Raw genomic sequence first — 10,249 nt, 5'->3', positions numbered from 1 at the left:
AGAAATAACAAAGGGCAGAAAACACTGGTTGGAGTATTTCAAGTACTTCATAGACCACCTAACAATAGTGGTGGACAGAATATAAATCAGGAAATTAAAGGAGCATATAACTAGGGTAATGCAATAATCATAGGTGACCTGAATTTTCATACAGGCAAAGCAAATTGACAAAACTAGTTTGGATCATGAATTCATGAAATGCGTTCAAGACAGTTTTCTAGAAGAATACATCAAGGGATCAACTAGGGAACAAGCTATTTTAGATCTAGAATTGTGTAATGAGAAGGAGTTAATTGTGTCATGAAGCTATTAATGCATGTAATGTTATTGGAAATGTTTTTTCTTAAATAGAGGTTTAGTCTGTGGGTGTTTCTGTGTGTGTCTTCATTGGATTAAAGCCAGCTAGTCTGGGTGCTTTGTTGTACAGTAGTTTTGAAATGTTGAGGTACATTGAGGTAGAGGTACATTTGCATTTTGCTGAATAGAGCATTCAGGATTGGGAGTGAAATCTTGCACCTAAATAGGAGACACCAAGCAATATGTTTATGTTACTAATAAAATTGGTACTTTGAAAGGGGTTCACAGGGCCTGGTGATACAATGAGAATTTACATTCAAAGAGAAATGTTGGGTCTACCTGAAAGCAGTTTTGTGTGTGCCGAGCAGAGGCATGTAACATCAAAGCAGCTGTAAGCCTACAACTGCCTGCAAAGGAACCAAATTGAAAGGAACCTCATTTTGAATTTGAAAGGTGAAAAAGCTTTGCCTGGTGTCTGGTTAAGTCCATTGGTTATTGTTGCCTTAGCAGAGATTAATTTGGGAATTTGTTAAAAGTTATGATAGCAGTAAAACATGTGTATATGTTTAATTTGTTGTAAATTAATAAAGGCCTCGTTTAGTTTGATATAAAATGTCTCAAGAACTGGTAGTCTTATTCCTGAATTTATAGCTGCATCTCAAACATCCCAATTGAAAATATAGGTTATGACAGTTGTTTAAACTTTCTCTCTGGGATTTTAAATAACAGCCTTTACCAACTGCTGTGGCATAACAATTGGGGATCTTGCGGCATAAAAAAATTATAATTCCTTGATTGGTTTGGAATTGGTGAATCTTAAGGCTACAAGTATGAGAAGCACTTCGAATTCAAGAGTTGGTGGGGTTTTTTAGAAGTGGTGAGACTGCAAGATGGCTTTGGCAATTGCTAAGACTTGTCTGGGAATAGGAGATATAACTCTGATTGGGTTGGAAAAAATGATCAAAAGTAAGTTAACGGAATTGGCAGATAATTTAATATTGGGGTTACCTGAGGGTGCTAAGAAATCAGATATAATTAAAAGTATAGCACAGCATCTACAGTTGGAAGTGAAATCTGACACTAGTGAGTCACAGCTGGAGGCAGTGAGACTTCAGTTACAAATGAAGACGCTTGAATTTAAACAAGCAAAGAAACTGAAAAAGCTTGAATTAGAAGTAAAGGACAGAGAAATGGCTTTTAAAAGGGAACAAGTAGAAAGGCAGGAGAGAGAAAGGAAAAAGGAAATTGTGAAGATAGAGAAGGAAGAAAGAGAAAAAGAGAGAGAGAATTCCAACTGAAAATGTTGGCAGTTAAGAAAGAGACACCAATAGGTGAGGAAGGACTTATCTCCAGAGTAGAACCCAGTGGGGAGATGCTTAAGTTTGTATAAGCTCTTCCAAAGTTTGAGGAAAAAGATATTGAAGCATTCTTTATTTCATTTGAGAGGCTAGCTAAACAGTGAAATGGCCACAGGAAAACTGGATGTTATTATTATGGTCTAAGTTAGTGGGCAGGGCGCATGAGGTATATGCTCCGGTGTCAGAAGAAATGTTGGTGAATTATGATGTGGTGAAAAAGGCTATTTTGAGTGCATATGGGTTGGTTCCTGAGGCATACAGGCAGAAATTTAGGCATATAACAAAACAGCCTGGGCAAACTTATATCGAGTTTGAAAGAGTAAAACAAAGCAATCTTGACCGGTGGATATGGGTGTTAGAAATAGAACCCACGTAGGCAGCTCTTAGGGGGGTAATTCTTTTGGAAGAATTCAAAGATTCAATCTCTTCGGTAGCAAGAACTCATGTGGAGGAACAGAGGGTTGATTCTGTAAGGTAAGCAGCAGAGATTGCTGATGGCTATGAGTTAGTTCATAGAGCTAAACCCTTTTTTTGTCACCCTTTCAAATTGGAAAAGGATAAAAAGTGGGAAAGTGAAAGGAAGCTAAGTAGTCAGGGAAGAGAAGTTCCCAGGAAGTTTTTTCTCAGAATAAAAAAGGTGCTGAAGGTAGAATTGACATTCAAAAATTGAGGTGTTTTCATTGTAATAAAGGGCAGAATTTTCCGTTTGACGTGCGGGAGAGGGGGGGCAGGACCCGCACGCCAACGCATAAAATGACGCGGGGTGACGTCACCGCGCCCCATTGTGATATTTCTGTGGGCGGGCACATGACCATCTCCATTGCGCGCCTGCTATTAATTAATGGGCCACTTAAGGCCCTTGAGGCTCCAATTGACGGGGATTTTGCGGCGCCCGTGCGATCTTCGACTCGTCGCACGGGCACAACAGGGCGGGCAGGTAGCAGAAATTTGTATGAACCTCATCCACGAGTGGGACAAGAGGGCTCAGTGGGATCACGATTCTACAGGTTTAAAACGTACTGTACAAAAGTTACTGAAACTTGCCTGTGTGAGCTGGAAAAGTCCAAAATGCATACCAGCTTCAGGTCAGCACTTTGCAGTGAAGATTTGTTTTGGGGCCTGTAGGTTTCAGGAAGCCTCCCTGAGCCTGGGAATGGGAGGTGATCTCTCCACTGGAGGCACCTCCTCTGAGGAGGAAGGGACAGCTAGAACAGGGAGGAGGCCAGGAGTGCACATTCAGCCTCCAGGGGAGGCACCTTTGGGAGGACAGGCACAAGGGGTGCAGGGCCAAGTGCTGTCCTAGGTGGAAGGGGCCGCAGAAGACGCCACTATCCCGTTGCTAGAGTATACAGGCGGTGAAGCAGCTACTTCAATATATCTGAGTTGCAGTGCCGAAGGAGGTGCTGTCTGTCAAGGGGTACAGTAAACACTAACTGTCAGATGATTGGGCCTGAGACCTCAGCTAACTGTATGGGTGGACACCTCATGCCCGTGGCTTTGAAGGTCACAGCTGCCCTTAACTTCTGTGCCTCCAGCTCTTCCCAGGGTTGGTGGGTGATCTTTGTGGTGTCTCCCAATCAGCTGACCACACTTGCGTCAAGCCGGTCACCAAATGCTCTGTTCAGGCAGGCATTGACCTTCATCCACTACCGTTGGGACCAGGCAAGCCAGACACAGCGAGCCAGAGGCTTCACGGCCATTGCTGGCTTCCCCCACGTCCAGGGTGCAATAGACTGTACACATGTGGCCATCAAGGCGCCAGCACGTGAGCCCAGTTCCTTCGTCAACAGGAAGGGCTTCCACTCCATGAACGTGCAGATAGTGTGTGATCACAGGATGCAGATTCTGCAAGTCCGCGCAAGGTACCCAGGCAGCTCCCACGACGCCTACATCCTCAGACACTCCCAGGTTCCAGGGCTCTTCAGTGCTCCGGCTCGGCTGGATGGATGGCTGCTGGGTGACAAGGGCTAACCCCTCAGAAGGTGGCTCATGACGCCTCTCCGTCATCCAAGAACAGAAGCTGAGCAGCGGTACAATAGGAGCCACGCCTCCACAAGGGCTGTGGTAGAGAGAACCATAGATATTTGCAAAATATGCTTCTGATGCCTGGACCATTCAGGTGGCGCACTCCAATAGCCCCCAGATCGAGTGTCCCTGATAGTGGTTGCATGCTACGCTCTCCACAACCTTGCGCTGCAAAGGGGCGATGCTGCGGACGAAGAAGATGTTGACGCAGTGGCTGAGGCTGAACATGATGAGTCCAGCAGTGAGTCCGAGGATAACCACGCACATGGAAATGCTGAGGGGGCAGACGCTGACCCGGGCATACTCCAGGGAGGCAGGGACACCGGGGATGCTCTAATCCAAGGAACCTTTGGCTAACACAGCACATATGGACCTCCAACACAAGCCTGAGCTGCAGTCTCCATACTCGATACATTAGTGCCAAATCTGTCAGGAAAGGAGCATTGACGATGGGCCCAGTCAATAAATGTCAATGACAAACAAATCACTCAAAACATCTCAGGAATCCATCCACCTGCCCAAGAAAAGGGGCACCCCCAGTCTTGTTAGGCGATCTTAATTTAATGCTTTCACAAAAGTCTCTTAATATAACACAAATAAAATGGTGTCGCATTGCAAACACAATCAAAAGGAACTCATAGCGGGGGCCAACAAAAAACCACCAGTGATGAACCCGGGGTGTGCCTAAGATTCCTTAATTTTATGTTTGTGGGTGCTACGTCTTTGTGGTGCCCCCTCACTGGCACTGGCATTTGAGACAGCCTGCTCTCTCTGTTGTCCTGTTGGCCTTGATGACGTTGGCGGATGTCCTCTGGCCTCTGGAGCCTGTGCTGGCCCTGCCTGGGAGGGAGCTGCCAGCTCCGCAGCTGGCATCTCCCAAGTCGTCGCAGCCTCATTGGGTGCCGCGGTCACTTGCAGAGGGGCGGAAGAGCTGCCGGCCTCATCCGGAGCATCCTGAGAGGCACCAGCAGAGACAACAGGCAGCTGCTCCACCAATGTGAGGTCTGTACGGCCCTCCCTGCTCACCGCAGATGGATGGGCACCAAGGTGGGATACCTGGTGCCCAAACCACCGCCCACACGGCTTGCAGGTCTGAGCGTAACACCAGGAACCCCTGATTCTGTCCCTGGAGCTGCCTCTCCATGACAGTCGCCACTCTCTCCATGGAGGAAGCTTGTTGCTCATGCCTGAGGCTCAATGCATTGGCTACGGTCCGCATAGACTCCTCCGCCACTGACACCAAGCCAGGCGCAGCCTCATGTATCTCCACCAGATGGTCCCGCATACCCGGCCGCATCTCATGAGTTGGCTGCATCGCAGACGACTCCAGAGGCTCATCATCAGCCACGGATTGAGCATGTGCCTGGGCCCCTGCAGTCCTCCAACTGCTGGCGCCATGAGCACTCTGTCTCCGCCAGTTCCTCCAGTGAAGTGTCCTCATCGCTGTGCCCCGGGACACTAGCCGAAGATCTGCTACCCACCGGGGTGCCAGTATCTGCGCTGGTGCCTGCCTGGCAGAGATGGCTTGACGCTGGTGATGTTGACACTTCATGGCCCTCAGGTGTCAGAGGGGACCCCTGCTGCTCCGGGTCCCGGCCCTGCACCGCTGATGCTGAAAGGAAGAGTAAGGAAATTCGATCAGTTAGCGTGTGGAAAATGTCAATATACATGCCTGTCCCCTGGATCATCATGCGCTCATCGTTCCACACACAATGGGCAAGCCATGTTGGTAACGTCACTCACTCAACAATCAGCACTGCCATGGCTGTTGGAAGACTACTGGCCACACATACCTGCCCGTGGAACCCCAGCCTCTCCGGCTCCGGTGGACCTGGGCGCATGGCGCTTCTCCAGGTCGAGGGCCTCCTGCTCGAAGCGGCTAAGCAGCACTACCTGGTCTGGCCCACCGCCAGTCCTCACCCGCAATCCTTTAAGATTTCTGGACAAATTTCAAGACAAAAATGCAAGACTTTTCAGATGGAGTTTATTATTACAACTATTTAATCTATGGATTATACATATTGCTGGAAGAGGGAATCTGTTTGGAGATGCGTTATCAAGAGTTTGAAACTTAAAGGAAAGTTGAACATTTTTAAAAACCTGGACACTGAACCGGACTGATTTCTGTTGATACCAAGAACTTGTGTATATATATTGTTATGTTATTGCATCCATCTGGTAATCTAATAGTGTAATAAGTATAGGAGATAGTGTGAGATGGGTTATTAAAAAAAAGAAGCCGTCTTTTAGAATTATGACAGTTCATTTTTCGATAGGAAGGGGATGTCATGAAGCTATTAAAGTATGTAATGTTATTGGAATTTTTTTTAAATAGAGGTTTAATCTGTGGGTGTTTCTATGTGTGTCTTCACTGGATTAAAGCCAACTAGTTTGGGTGCTTTGATGTATAGTAGTTTTGAGATGTAAACAGAGGTAGAGGTACATTTGCATTTTGTTGAATAGAGCATTCAGGATTGGGAGTGAAATCTTGCACCTACCTAGGAGACACCAAGCAGTATGTTTATATTACTAATAAAATTGTTGCTATGAAAGGAGTTCAAAGGGCCTGGTGATACAATGAGCATTTACATTCAAAGAGAAATGTTGGGTATACCTGAAAGCAGTTTTGTGTGTGCCGAGCAGAGGCATGTAACATCAAAGCAGCTGTAAGCCTACAGCTGTCTGCAAAGGAACTAAATTGAAAGGAACCTCATTTTGAATTCATAAGGTGAAAAAGCTTTGCCTGGTGTCTGGTTAAGTCTATTAGTTATTGTTGCCTTAGTGGAGGTTAATTTGGGAATTTGTTAAAATTTACAATAGTAGTAATTTGTAGCCGTGTGTCTATGTTTAATCTGTTGTAAATTAATAAAGGTCCCATTTAATTTGATATAAAACCTCTCGAGAGCTGGTGGTCTTATTCCTGAATTTAGAGCTGCATCTCAAACATCCCAATTGAAAATATAGGTTATGACAGTTGTTTAAAGTTTCCCTCTGTGATTTTAAATAACAGCCTTTACCAACTGCTGTGTCATAACAATTGGTAATCACATACTAAGGGAACCTCTGGGAAGGAGTGATCATAATATGATAGAATTTCATAATGAGTTTGATTGTATCATACACAAAATGAATCTGGAGTATTGAACTTAAATAAAGCAATTACATAGGTATAAATGGCAAGTTGGCTAAGATAGTTTGGGAAATTAGATAAAAAGGTATCAAGGGAGATGAGCAATTGTGAACATGAAAAAAAAAATCATAATTCTCAACAAATCCTTTCTTTTAATTCATTAACAGCATGTGAGCATCAATGGCATGGTTAGCATTTATCATCTATCCCTATTCAACTGAGTTGTATGCTATTAAGAAAGAAAGTGGTATGTCAGCCTTTATTGCAAGGGGTTTAGGGTATAGGAGTAAGATGCCACAAAATTTGGCTCTGTAGCACCTTGTTTACAGCATCGTAGCTGCCATTTTGCCTCTAAAAAGATGTCTGAAGCATGCACAGATAATTCTAGTACTAGTCAGGCCGTACAACAGTTTGGTGACGGCATTAGTGTCCACTGAGAGTAGATTGTTGCATTAATCAGTGCTGCCATTTTGTAGCTTAACCTTGCCTGGCTGAAAATGTGTTCAGCAACAGGAATGGCTCCCCCCACCACTATTTCCCATCCCCCCCCCCCGCCCCCCCACCACCACCACCACCCTGCCCAGCCCCACTGGCACATTTTAAAAGGATCATCCATTACTTGCGGGTTAGCTGATTGATTTTTACTGGCTCTTGCTGTGATTGTAGAATTGTTGGCTGGTTTCCAGATTTGTTGAAAGTTGCTGAAATCTACAGTGAGGAGGTGTTCCACGTGCTTTGTCCTTACTGCAAGGATTCTGCACAATCCGTTTGCTCCCAGACTTGGGTGCAGTTGTTTGCATTCTCCTTGGACTTTAACATGACAGGCAGAATGAGCAGGTGACACAAAACAGAACATGTTGCTGGAAGAGGTAGGAGGAGAAGGGGGAGAAGGGCTCTCAGCAGGAAGCCATATCCTCCCAGGATGTTCAGGGAATAATTCTCCTACCTGAACCTCAGTGAGGAATAGTGTGTTAGATGTCTCTGATTCATTGAGGAGGATCTTGCTAAAACCTGCCACCTGCAAAAACTGCAGCCTCAGAGCAGGCTGGGGATGGTACGACCAGTAGCTGTGAAGGTAAACGTGACCATGAGCTTTTAGGCATCGTTCTTTCTAGGTTGGAGCATATTTGCAACACTTCCCAGTTTGCTGCCACTGTTGCATAAAGCGGTCACTGTGGCTCTGTATTATCGGAGAGCTGAACTCATTTCTCTCTCGTCAAAGAAAAACAGGGGAACCGAGCATGAAGATTGCAGGATGCTATTAACTGTACACATGTTGCTTTGCAGGTGCCAAATGTGAAATCTAAGATAAATAACAAGTGTTTTCACTCCCTCAACATCCAGCTGATGTGTAATCATTCACAGTATATCATGCAATTCAATGCCCTGTATCCTGGTAGCAGTCAGGATACAGTCATATGCTGTGCCATCTACATTTGATCCACCACAACAAAGCAGACGGAGGCTACCAGATGACATGGGCTATCTGCTGGTCAGATGCCTTATGACTCTGGTGAACAATTCACACACACATTGGCAACATGTATATAGTGAATGCTAAAGAGGGGAGGAGGGAACCAAAACAGCCCCTTTCAGGCTCATCCAACTGTGGTACCAGTGAATGCAACCTGAATTCCCCAATCACCAAAAACTCCACATCTTACCGCCTCTCTGTTATTAACCATCACAGTGACCTCTTGGCCACAATGTTGAAATAAAAGCCAGCACAAAAAAAAAATTCCAAACCAAATCTACAAAGCAAACCATCCCATATTGCATAAAGATGTCAATTAATCACCCTTGTGCATTCCCTTAGTACTGATCTTCCATGTGTCTTTGCCTGTCCTTGTGCTCTTATGCAGTGCAATCCCAGTTACTGCAATATGGTTGCTTGACAACTGCTGATTTCAGCAGGGGAGACAGCTGATGGCCTTTCAGGATGACCTTGAGCAGCTCTGGCTCTTGAAGGTTTGCCTTCAGACTGCACCATCTCAGGGCGAATGCTGTCATCTTGAGAGAGGACAGGAAGTTTGTGCTCCACAGAGCCACTGCCACTCCCTCAGGGTCACATCTCAGTAATCCTCCTAATCTGTTGGAGGACAGATTGCTGGACTGCTGTGACATTCTGCAAGCTCCTCTGAACACTGGTATCCACAGCCAAGCTGGAAACAGCCTGAGTTTCCATGGCAGCAAGCTGAGCCTACATGATTTCAATCTGTGTCTCTGTTATAGCACCATACATTGGGTGGCTCCTGCTTGTGTTACAATGGAAACTGGGACATCGGCCATCAGATCCTGCATCATAGTGGAGTCTGCAAGTGTCCACATGGATTTGGCCACCACTTACATGCTAGAAAAATGGGCTTTAAGATCTTTGCAAAGCCCTGTGATAAGTTGTCGCCAAACGTCTATGCTCCTTGACATTGACTGTAGAATTTCTTGCAGGCCTTCCAATTCATCGAGCATTTCTGTGTACATACTTTTCAGCCTTTTTTCTGTAGGCCGCTCCATCAAAATGCTTATCTAAGTTCTTTGTAGCAGAACTAGTGTGCAATCTTGTCCTCCAGCTAGCTGGCACCTCTCCTATCCTTGCCTCTTGCTCCAGGTACAGACCACGCTCACTCATGCTCAGTGCCTCACCACATGCAACTTCCACCTCAAAACTCTCTAAAAGACAAATAGTGTTTGTATTTGAGCTGACAGCAGTGAGTGTGAGAACAAATGATGATGATGTTTCTTCATTGTTTTCCAGCTCTTCCTCCCCCACCATGGCCTGGCCATGTTCCTGGGTATCTGAACAAAGACACAAGGATAGGGTTGTGATGAGTGGGGGAGAGGAAAGCACGAGGTGCATGCTTATACCATTTGCAGTTTGTAAACCAGAAGAGGGGGACATGAGATGTGAAAAGGAGAATTAGGCATGAGGATATCCTCATTGTCAATGGTTTCAGCACCAACGCTGGTAACGCCGTAGTGATGACGAGGATCATCTCCTTAATGGAGCTGAGGACATACAGCCATACGAGATCCCTGCTGGTTAGATGCTGCTACTGCCTGTGGTATGTGTCACCTTGTTCTGCAAGTGCTTGATGGGGATAGATTCAGAAAGGCTGTTTCCCCTGGGTGTTGAGTCCAAGACTAGTGCTCATATTCTCAGGATAAGGGATTGACTATTTAGGACTGAGATGACGAGAAAATTCGTCACATATAGGTCTGTGAATCTTTGGAATTTTCTACCCAGAGAAATTATGGCTGAGATGATAGATTTTTGGAGAAAATAAAATGAGAATAGGACTCAAAATGGAGTTGAGGTTGAAGATGGCCTACTCCTGCTCCCACTTCTCTTGTTCTCTTACATATAAATTAGTCTCAGCAAGCTAGGCCCCTTGCTGTTCTGACTGAGTCATAAGTGAGTGACTAATATAACAACTTCTGACCA

The sequence above is a fragment of the Cetorhinus maximus genome, chromosome 7, assembly GCF_964194155.1.
Source record: "Cetorhinus maximus chromosome 7, sCetMax3.hap1.1, whole genome shotgun sequence".
NCBI lineage: Eukaryota > Metazoa > Chordata > Chondrichthyes > Lamniformes > Cetorhinidae > Cetorhinus > Cetorhinus maximus.
The sequence above is the reverse complement of the archived record's forward strand: the minus strand, read 5'-3'. Positions refer to the sequence as shown.